The sequence below is a fragment of the Raphanus sativus genome, chromosome 5 (assembly GCF_000801105.2).
Source record: "Raphanus sativus cultivar WK10039 chromosome 5, ASM80110v3, whole genome shotgun sequence".
Classification (NCBI taxonomy): Eukaryota; Viridiplantae; Streptophyta; class Magnoliopsida; order Brassicales; family Brassicaceae; genus Raphanus; species Raphanus sativus.
Window position 1 is genome coordinate 1,004,355 of NC_079515.1, and position 11,600 is coordinate 1,015,954.

Sequence of the window (11,600 nt, forward strand, 5' to 3'; positions counted from 1 at the left end):
TTTCTCTAGATAATGAAGATTTTATAATGCTAATTCCACTAATCTAGGCAGTATATGAAATTTTAGTAAACTAAATATTAAAAAATTAGAATGATTTTTATATACCATGAAAGGTAGTTTAGAGTACATTAATTCAAATATAGAATGTGGTTTGAAAAATTTAAATTAAAATGAAGAGTATAAACTTCAGTATATAGATCATTTACCGAAAATTCAATATTTTTGGAAGGGTTATATATACAAGACTAAAAGCTGTTGAAAATAAGATGAGGAGTGTGTAAAGGAGGCAGCCTTTTTCGTAGCAGTAGCAGGAACTTTAGAAGGCAAAAAGCTTTCCATCTTTATTTAAGCAAACGTGTATTGGAGACTCAAAACTTAATAATTCCTTGTCTAATCTGTAAATGCTTATAATCTTTGAAACCACTTCCTCTCATATCATCATCATTTGCTTAAATATAAAAAGTCCTTCACCATAATCATCATCATTCAACAAATTATTCATATTTTTCTCTTTTACATGTTCTTTTGGAGTAAACGACTCTGCTTGCTTCGGTTACATCGCTAAATGAGTAAAATTTTCAGAAGATTTCAAGAAATGCAAACTTTATTATCACTTTATATTTGGATCCATAACAGATATTATGAAAGTAGAGCAATTGGGCGGAGAAGACAGTAATGAGTTTCAAATTACAAACAAGAAAAACAGTGTCTGAGACATGCATCAGGATGATGCAAAACACACAAACGGTCAAAGCAGACAGAGTACAACATACACAATAATGATACTTTTACAGAGGAACTCTACATTCTACACTTCACTATTTATTCACCCACCGCAAGGTCAGATAATATATTGAGTCTTCTAAGGTTTTTTTAGTAACTAAACAATCTCTAAAACCTTTCAGGTGAGCTCATGATCTCGTAGTAGAGAGGACAGAGAAGTTCAAGGCCAAACCCAATCTGATAGGATGTGTAGGAGGAAGTTTAGGCTCAGCAGCAGTAGTGACAATCTGTAAAGGAAAAAACTGATAAGTATAGATAGAACAGAGAATATTCAATAAAGACTCTCTATATGTATAGATAGAACATGCAAGTAATCTTTAAGTGAGCATTGTTATAGCTTACATCTTGCTAAAGAAGATGGTTGATGGTCTCGGAAGCAGAGGGGATGAGAGATGCTCATCCAACACAGACTATCAACACATATGTTTGAATGCTCTCTAGCTCAACCTTGTCCATATAAGCTTTAATCCTCTTTATATTATTAACTTCATTCGCTTTTCCACTAGTAGATTTGTCTCTTATCCAATAAAAGCAACAAACACAAGAAGAAAGTTAAAACAAGCAAAAGGATCAAAGGAAACAAAAACATAATAAAAGCACGTAAGAAACACAAAACAAGAAAGCAAATGTGATGTTGGTTTTAGAAAAAAAAACAAGAGGGAAAATTGCTTAATTATGAGATTGATTACGAAGAACTAGATGCTCATAAGTGCCAACACAAAAGAAATATACAATCACTAACCGGATGTTAGATATATACAATCTCTAACTCACTGACCGGATGTAACTCCTAATACTTTTCACAAATTACACATTAAGTTTTCATTATCAACCAAATAATATAGAAATTTTCCCCCAAGTTTGAAAGTTTTTTTAAAAACATTGTAGTGAAAACAACTTTACAAAATCAGTTTATGCTTATTTAAAAAAGTTTAAGAAAGGAGGAGCGTACGTACCCGTGTAGACTTTCTCCATATAAGCTTTGATCTTCTTTGCATTATTAACATCACTAGATGCGATGTCCGCGCTACGCGCGGAAAATGTTTGATGTTTAATGGTTTATGATGAAAAAATAGTGAAAATATAATTTTTTGGTCAGTTTAACTAATTTTTCATAGATAAATCAAAAAGAAAACTAATTTTACATGGAATTTTTTTGTATCCATAACTAATTATATATTATTTAAAATTTATTTAAAGTTTTTCTTTGATTTTTGAACAATATATTTTATGTTATTAGAATACTTAGCAAATTATTAAGTTTAATAACATTCTGGCAAAATACACAACCAAAATATGTCGGGTAAAGTACACACATAAATATAGATACACACTTTTTAATTAGAATAACATACCAATGTGAACAATACATTTTAGTTAATAAATTATATTGTATATTTTCCTTAAGCTGGATTAATTTTTGTAAATACTAATACAAACGCGACGTCTATATACTCCAAAAACTATGGTTTTATTTTCTCAACAATCGTAAACACAACCTTCATTTATCATACCAAAGCCAGTGACCACTTCTCTCTAATTCATTCGCTTCATTCTCTCCATATATTGACTTAACGCACCTTTTTTATCAGTCATTTCATCATATTTTTACTACAAATTTTCAGAAGCAGAAAGCCCAAAAAAAAATTCTCCATTTCATGTTATTTGGTAAAATTCTATTTAAAAGACTTTATGAACTATGTTTTTTTAAAAAAAACTAAAATCGTAAAGATTTGTGCAAATAAACAATACATAAACAACTACTAATATATTATTGAGCACAATCTTCATGGACTATGAAGTATATATTTGTTTTATATTTTCTTGTTGAACTATGAAGTATATAATTTTAATATTCATATCAGCATCAAAAGTATGGTTCAAATAAAATATTATAACTTTACTCTGTTCAAAATACTTACAGAATATACTTATTCTACCATTAAAACAATTTTGAGCGATGGTAGACTCAATAGCCGAGAAGCCACTACCGATGTCGTCAAGTTGAATACGCAGTGCAACTTGTTCTTTTATTTATTCTCCTTCCCCTCTTATTCTTCCATCTCCTCTTAGCCCATCATCTTTTATTTATTCTCTCTCACTGCACTCCATGATTAAAGTAGCCTAGTCAGAAGTCAGTTCAATAGGAAAGCTTAAAACTAAAATGATATCAGGTCAGTTTGGATGCCATTAAAAGATTTTTCCAGAATTTTTTTTGATAATAATACATGTTTTGTTTGCTAAAACAAAACATTTATGTTAAACACATTCATGGAATCATTAGAGAAAACATGGATTCATATTCTCACCTGAAGGACAAAGATAGAGGACATGATTCAACAGGTGCGTGGCCGCGGCTTTCATCAGGAGAGAGCAGAGACCAGAAAACTGTAAATGTTCAAAAAGAAAAAGCAATTCAATAAAGAGAAACATAACCAACACATATGCTTTAGGTTTAATCATAATACTCACCTGATGGTTCACGGTCATTGTTAACCATAGGGCAAAAGAGAAAGTTCTGCAAACAAAAAGAGTATTGGATTCATTACAACAACTCAATGAGAAGCTCATTACAACTTCATGGCGTCTAAAAGATTACCTTACTCATATCCTGAGATGCATTGCAGACCATTTCTGAAAAAAAAAAAAGTTGCAATGTCAATGTGTGTAATCATATGACCATGCATCCTGCTCTACACAAGGAGAGGATACTTACCTAGTTTAGGAGCGCTTGGTTTTACAGCCAACGTCAAGCCAAGAAAACATTCATCTTGTTTTGTGTTAAAGTCCAGCTCAAGATTAGGCATATCCGCTGCTGAACCAAAAAAATAAGTTGAATTTAATCTAAGGTTATGAAAGGATAAACAAATAAAAAAATCTCACCAATGGTGGTAAGCCTCAACTCAAAGGTCATGTAGAGGATACGAAGCCTGCATAGCCATCTATTGGGGTCTTATATTTATCAATACAGAGAGAGTAAGTGTGAAACAGATTAAAAAAAAGTAAGAGGATGAGTCAAATTACATTGAAAAAGAAATGGTTTAGCGCCTGATCAGCAGTTGGTCGTTTCAGTGGATCCCATGAGCAAAGTCTCTGTTGAGTCAAAAAGATATAACATCAGATCGATCATATAAGAAACCAAGATACTTTTTTATTCACAGGAAAAAAAGAGTAAAACACAAGGACTCACAGTGATCAAATCAATAGCTTCAGGAGAAGCATTGGGGAGTAGATCAGCAATCCTTGTCTGTGGAAACTGTTCACAAATAAATTCAAAGAACAAATTAAATACAAATATTCTCTTAAAAAAGAACCTTATATCTTTTCACTAAGATTTGTTACCTCTGTGTGACTAATACTCATGATCCGAGATATGCTTTTTGCTTCAGGAAACGTGGTCCAGTCAGGCTTGCCAAGAACACAGCAAATCTTGTATAGTTGATCCATCTCACTGCTCACAAGAAAATTCATTATATAAGTGTAAACAGTATACACAAACTTGACCCAAAGAAGCTAAACTGCACTATCAGATTTCACTGTTCAGAGACTCAGTTTTGGCATTTGGTAAAATAACAAATAATTCACCTTTCACCAGGAAATAGGGGATAAAAAGCGAAGAGCTAAGCTAATATTGCCCCCACTGCCCACATGTCTGCAGTTCTTTTACATGTTAGTCTCTCTCTAAACTATATTCTAATGTGATGAAACAGAAAAAAAGTTTTTTGAGAAAGTACCAACTGCAGGAGTGTATAATGAAGACTGTAGCAGAACATTCGGAGCTCGATACTTGTTGCATATAAGAGAGCCAGTTATAAGCTAGTAAAGTTTAAATACCACCCTGCCAAAAAAATATAAAATGAATCAATCACTTACCAACGCGTAGACACATATTCGGTGTAAGGAGGCATAGATGCAACTTCTCTAGCCAGTCCAAAGTCAGCAATTTTCAGGATGTTGTTTGTCACCAGCAAATTCTCTTCAAAACCAAAAAAAAAAATACAATATGTTTTTAGGTATAAAACATTCAAAGAAAGACAAGCAATTAGCATGACGAAGCATAACATTACCTGGTTTGTATTTGTGAGATCAGAACAACATCTTCACCACGCCTCTGCCTCCTCTGCTGCTACCACCTCCAAAGGGGCTGCCACCGCCAAAGAAGATGAGAAGATATCAAAAGGGTCATGCCCACCTCCTCCACCACCCATTCCTTCCTTCAGTGCATCCTCTCCGTACTCATCATATATCTCTCTCTTCTCTGGGTCGCTCAGAACTTCATACGCTTGTGCTAGCTCTTTGAACTGCACCAATCAATCAACATCACAATTCACAAAATCGGACCAATTTCAGATCGGATCTAAATCGATCGAAGAAAAATCACAATCAAGCTAATAACAGATCGAATTCAGGTGAAAAGGGATCATCTTTACCTTCTCAGGATCTCCACCCTTGTCGGGATGGTTCTTGATTCCACATTAATAAAATCTAAATGGTTTTCCCACAACACCGGCGACAGCGTTGGCGGAGGAGTCATCAGTTATGCCTCTTTTTGGCCTAGCTACGACAGAGGAATCGGCGGTTTCAGAGGAACGGTTCACAGGCTCACCGGCGGAGTTGATCAACTTCGCGGAGGTAAGATCGCCGGAAACAGAGGTCTTGCTGTTGGAATTCATTGTTCTTGAGATTTTTGAGTGTATTGTATAAGAGGAGATACAGGAAGGCAAAACGAACCAATTAAAGAAGAATTCATGGCGCAGAGATGGATTAATGGGGTGGTGGTGATGAAACGATTTCCGTTGATAAATCCAATCGCCGATTTCTCCATTCTCGTCGAAGAAAACCGGGATGCCCAGATGACGTTTGAAGCCCAGACACGAAATGCGGTTGAAGCCCATCAGATTAAAGAGTGCGAACCGACGTGGACGAATGCTGTTCTCTGATTGGCCTGAATTAATTGGATGACATGGACACAGTTTCCTTTGAAGTTATTTACCTTTTAATATAGTATTGATTCGACTTCCCACTAGCAGATTTGTCTCTTAGCCAATAAAAGAAACAAACACAAGAAGAAAGTTAAAACAAGCAAAAGGATCAAAGGAAACAAAAACATAAAAGCAAGTAAGAAAGAATCTACGCACAAAACAAGAGGGAAAATTACTTCATTATGAGATTGATTACGAAGAACTAAATGCTCATAAGTGCCAAGACAAAAGAAATATACAATCACTAACCGGATGTTAGAAATATACAATCTCTAACTATCACTGACCGGATGTAACTCCTAATACTTTTCACAAATTACACATTAAGTTTTCATTATCAACCAAATAATATAGAAATTTCCCCCCCCAGTTTGTAAGTTTTTTTTTTTAAATTGCAGTGAAAACAAACTTTACAAATCAGTTCATGGTTAGTAAAAAAAATTGTTTGTATTTAAAAAAGTTCAAGAAAAGAGAAACGTACCCGTCCTTGTAGACTCTGTTTTCATGAAAATCGGCTCCTTTTTCAAGCAACTCTTTAATCCCGTACGAACTCTTCTCTAGAAACTGAAGCACTCCATCTCCGGCTAAATCTTTTCTTTGCCGCTAGTAATTGGAGAAATAATCTGAAGAAGGAAGAGAAATGAAATAATTGATTCGTCCTCTCTGATAACAAATATAAATAGACCCCAGTTTGCTTTTTTGCAGCATTCCCAATGTCCATTTTTGCAACACTCCCAACACAATGCCGTTGCTTCCCACAACCCAAATAATACTAGCCGTTGCGCTAACATAAACAATATTATTTTTATTGAATTTACTTTTAGTGGACCGAAGTAATTTATTATATTTACTCACTGTAAAAATGTTGAAACATTTCACCTTCCACTTTATCCTACTTGTATTTACGTTTCACATTAAAATCTAAAACAAAAATTCGATTTTAAAAAGGCTATGATTTTATTAAAGTCTAAAAACATTGGAGTTGAAAAAAGTTGTTCTTCACATTAAAACCAGTTATCTCGGATTGTTAATATAAGATTAGCCTCTCCTTTTAGTCATTTAGTTCTTTCACCCTTTAATAGTTCTTTGGTTACCTGAACGGTGCAAGGCACTAGATAGAGCAGTGCAGGTTGACCGTGTCCGTTCATAATATATAAGTCCCAGTATGTTAAGCATAGTCCAAGTCCGTAACCAAACATCAACCACGGGAAGTAGCCTTTCACTACTCCTTTGTTGTTTTCCCTGTCATATCTGAGAGAGAGCGACTCAAATGGGTTCAACATTAAATAAGGACAGTGTTTGAATCATTATGATTAGTAGCTGCATGAGAGGGTTAAACCCACAAGAGGGTTATGCATCACTAAATAAACTTTACTATTGTCTCGAGTAAGTAATTCACAGAACGAACATGATTCCAAATAGAAAGAGGATGTGATGAGAAAGATAATTGCATGGATAATGGTGATCATGTTGTGATACCATCACAATCAGAAGTACCACATTCTGAAAACTCAAACGTATATTTATTAACTAAGTGATTCTCTTGCTTTCTGCGTCATGATTAGTAAAGTATAAAATAAAATGTAAAGTTCTTGTTTGTGTGTGAGGGGATAATCCGACAACGTGTAGAATGTTGTGATGTTTTATCTAAGAAATTAAAGCTCTAATAGCGTATACCACACTACAAGAAAACAGCGATATTCTGAGGGATATTCCGAGGGAAAGAAATTTCCTCGGAAATTTCTGACAAAATACCGAGGAAGTGCCGAGGAAACGCGAAACTTGGTTTCCTCGGTATTTCCTCGGAAATTACCGACGAAATTCCGAGGAAAGCCGGGTTCGTCGGAAATTTCTTATGGATTTCCGAGGAGAAGATGTTCCTCGGAAAAAACCGACGACCTCCGAGGAAATATTATAGCCGTTAGAGAGCCGTTAGAGAGCCGTTGGGAGATTTTAAATATTCCGAGGAAATTCCGAGGAAGTAGCCGTTAGCGTCGGAATTTCCTCGGAATTTCCTCGGTCTGTCTCCAGGATTTCATCTATAAATACAACCACCCCTCTTCCTCTTCATTCACTCCATTTCTTCATCATCCCTCCTACTATCTTTACATACGAATTTGATTGAAAAAAAAATGTCTTCTTCAAATTATCATCGTTCTTGGATCGATCGACCTCATTTGGATCCGAACACGAGATTGCTTACGGAAGAATACCAACGAGGTATAACCGAATTCATGGGGTTAGTTCGCCAACTACCGGAAGCAGAAACAGGTATGTTAAGATGTCCTTGCTCTAATTGTAAAAATAGAAAGATTATTAAAGAGTGGGATGTTTGGACTCATCTTTTATTGAGTGGATTTACACGAAGTTACAAAATTTGGTATCATCATGGGGAAACTGATTATGAACATTGTAGTACTAGCGAACCTCAGCCGGCGGTTAGATTAGAAGAACCAATTAGAACAGATGTAGATTATGGTGTAGGTACTGAGCAGATGGTAAATGATCATTTTAGAAGGGAATATTTACCCAATGCAGAAGCTAGGAGATTTTATGATATGTTGGATGCTGGAAAGCAACCATTGTACGAAGGTTGCAGAGATGGTCATTCTGCTTTATCATCTGCTACAAGACTGATGGGCATTAAAACAGATTATAACTTGGCTGAAGACTGTGTGGATGCGATTGCTGATTTTGTAAAAGGTATTCTACCTGAGGATAATGTAGCTCCAGGTTCATACTACGAGGTTCAAAAACTCGTAGCTGGTGTTGGTTTATCTTATCAGGTAATAGATGTATGCAGCGATAACTGCATGATTTATTGGAGGGCGGATGACCAGCGGGTTACATGCAAATTTTGTGGGAAGCCTCGTTATAAAGATACGGGTGGAAGAGTTCCAGTTCCATATAAAAGGATGTGGTATTTGCCTTTGACGGAAAGGTTGCAGAGGTTGTATCTTTCTGAACGCACAGCGCAACGAATGAGATGGCATGCGGAGCACTCAACAGATGGTGAAATTAGACATCCTTCAGATGCAAAAGCGTGGAAGCATTTCCAATCAAAGTATCCCGACTTTGCGTATGAGAGAAGAAATGTCTACCTTGGATTATGTACTGATGGTTTCAGCCCGTATGGCAAGAGTGGAAGACAATATTCTCTATGGCCAGTCATTGTTACACCATACAACTTACCCCCAAACTTGTGCTTGCGACGAGAGTTTTTGTTTCTCTCCATTCTCGTTCCCGGACCAGAGCATCCTAAGAGATCACTTGATGTGTTTCTTCAGCCACTAATATATGAGTTGCAACAACTATGGGCTGAAGGTGCTGAAACATACGATATTTCGTGTAAAGAAAATTTTCAAATGCGGGCAGTACTAATGTGGACAATAAGTGATTTTCCAGCATATGGTATGTTATCTGGATGGACAACACATGGAAGGCTATCATGTCCATATTGTCAAGATAACATTGATGCTTTCCAACTAAAACACGGAAGAAAAACGTGTTGGTTTGACTGTCACAGGAGATTCCTACCACCTGATCATCCATATCGTAGGAGTAGGAATTTGTTTACGAAGAACAAGAAGGTGTTTGACAGTCCCCCTGCGGAAATTAGTGGGAAAGGTTTGAAGACACAACTAAGAGATTTTGGTGCAGAAAGGACACCAGACATCGGTGGACATGAGCGTTTTCCGGTAGATGCTGTTGGAAACCTACATAACTGGCACAAAAAAAGTATATTTTGGGATCTGCCATACTGGGAGGATCATTTGCTAAGGCATAATTTAGATGTCATGCATATTGTGGTTATAAAAATCGAATTAATAATTATGTATATATAATATGAAAACGTTTTTTGTATATAAAATCTATTTTTGTGATTAAAACAATTTTTTATTGATTAAAATTTTTATTTGTAATTATTAAACATTTTTATTGATTAAAACTATTTTTTGTAATTATTAAACAATTTTTTATTGATTAAAACTATTATTTGTAATTATTAAACATTTTTATTGATTAAAACTTTTATTTGTAATTATTAAACATTTTTATTGATTAAAACTTTTATTTATAATTATTAAACATTTTTATTGATTAAAACTTATTATTTGTAATTAATAAACTATTTTTTATTGATTAAAACTATTATTTGTAATTATTAAACAATTTTTTATTGATTAAAAACTGTTTTTTTTTGTAATTATTAAACTATTTTTTATTTATTAAAATTTTTATTTTTAATTATTAAAACTGTTTACAGGTCTTATGATGAGGAGTCCCTGCCTCCACTTCGACCTCGTCGTCCCTCATCACGAGGTCGTGGTGGTTCGGGGAGCCACTCTCGGGGTTCGTCCAGCCAACTTCGGGAATCCGCATCGCCCCACAGCTCCTACCATACATCTCCCTCAGCTGCACCCGCTCCCGCTTCTCCAGTCATTCCGGGAGTGATGAGTATTAAGGAGTTGGTTCGACAGCCCGGTCGTGACCATCTTCCTTATCTCACTCAGCATCCACGTGGTCCTGGTCAAACATGGTAATTAAACGTCTTTTTTTTCATTAAAATTTGATTCAATATTAATAATTTGTTCCTAACATTAGGTTCGACCGATCCTCGAACGGGATCAGCACATAGATCAACGGTATGATGTACTCGTCCCTCGACAAGGGATATCCGACTTTCACGGAAGTCCCTTACAATGATCAGCAGATGTGGTTTCGTCAGTTTGCGGTAAGTATTCTATTTTTTTTTTTAATCATTAATATAAAATTTCTACTAATTGTATTTTTTTCAGCAAGAATTCAACTGGAATCCCGATGATACGCTGTTTATCTATAACAGCTTTGTCCATAAAGTTATGGACAATTATGGGAAGCAGATCCATGAGTGGAAGAAGAAGTGGCTAGTGAACAAGGTAAAATTTAATTTATTAAACATTTTTTTAATTAAACTATTTTATTTATTTATTTAACTATTATCTATTTTTTATTTATTAAAAGGTTCCAAAATCGATCAACCCCAAGGTGTGGGAGGAGTTGTGTGTTCATTGGAGCAAGGATGAGACGAAACAAATTTCCTCCACCAACTCCACCAACCGCAAGAGCGATCGTAAAGGGATGGGCATCTACAAGCACAACTTGGGTGCTCAGTCTATTGCCACTCTAGCTGATCGCATGGTAAGTTCAGTCTCTTTTTCTTCAATTATTTAAGTTTTGAAATTTTATTTTTTGTGTATTTCTTCTAATTACTAATGTTTAATTTATTTTTTCAAGGCGGAACAAAATGATGGTGAGCCGGTTGATGATTACGAACTAATGAAGACGGCGTATACTAACAAGAAGACCGGGGAGATTGATGACGGCGTTGTGAGGGAAGTGGTCAGCCTGGTCCAAACTCATATGGAAGAAGAACTGTCTCAACTTCAGACCGACGAAGACGATTCGACGGCTGCGACCTACTTGCCCCGGAGTCGAATCAACGAAATCGTGGAATCAGTAAGTTCTTTTTCTTTAAGTTCAATTCATTTATTTCTTGATTTTTTTAATCCTCTTTTCTTTTTATATTAATTTGGTTATTTTCTATTTCAGTCGGTTCCAAAGAAGAAAGGACGTTTGGTCGGTTTGGGTCGTCGCTCCCGGTCGGTTCCTGCTGCTTCACAACAGCCCTTCGTTGATCCAGAAGTACTCATGGGTCAGCTGAAGGACAAGGACGATCGCATATCTGCGTTGGAGGCCCAGATGGCGAGTCAACAGGCGGGCTTTGAGGCACACAGGAGGCAACAAGAGCAAATGATGGAGATGATGAGGAGGATGTACCCGAACGAGGTGTTC

At 35.7% G+C, this 11,600-nt stretch overlaps 1 long non-coding RNA gene and 1 pseudogene across 1 annotated transcript; both read right to left on the minus strand.

Moving 5' to 3' along the window:
- Positions 1 to 666: 666 nt before the first annotated feature.
- Positions 667 to 1,791, minus strand: LOC108860395 (uncharacterized). Its single transcript, XR_001950677.2, has 2 exons — positions 1,126 to 1,791; positions 667 to 1,010 (listed from the first exon to the last, which is right to left on the minus strand). It is a non-coding gene; the product is annotated as an uncharacterized LOC108860395 (long non-coding RNA).
- Positions 1,792 to 2,655: 864 nt separating this feature from the next.
- On the minus strand, positions 2,656 to 5,456 carry LOC108831322 (serine/threonine-protein kinase MHK-like; annotated as a pseudogene).
- Positions 5,457 to 11,600: the final 6,144 nt, after the last annotated feature.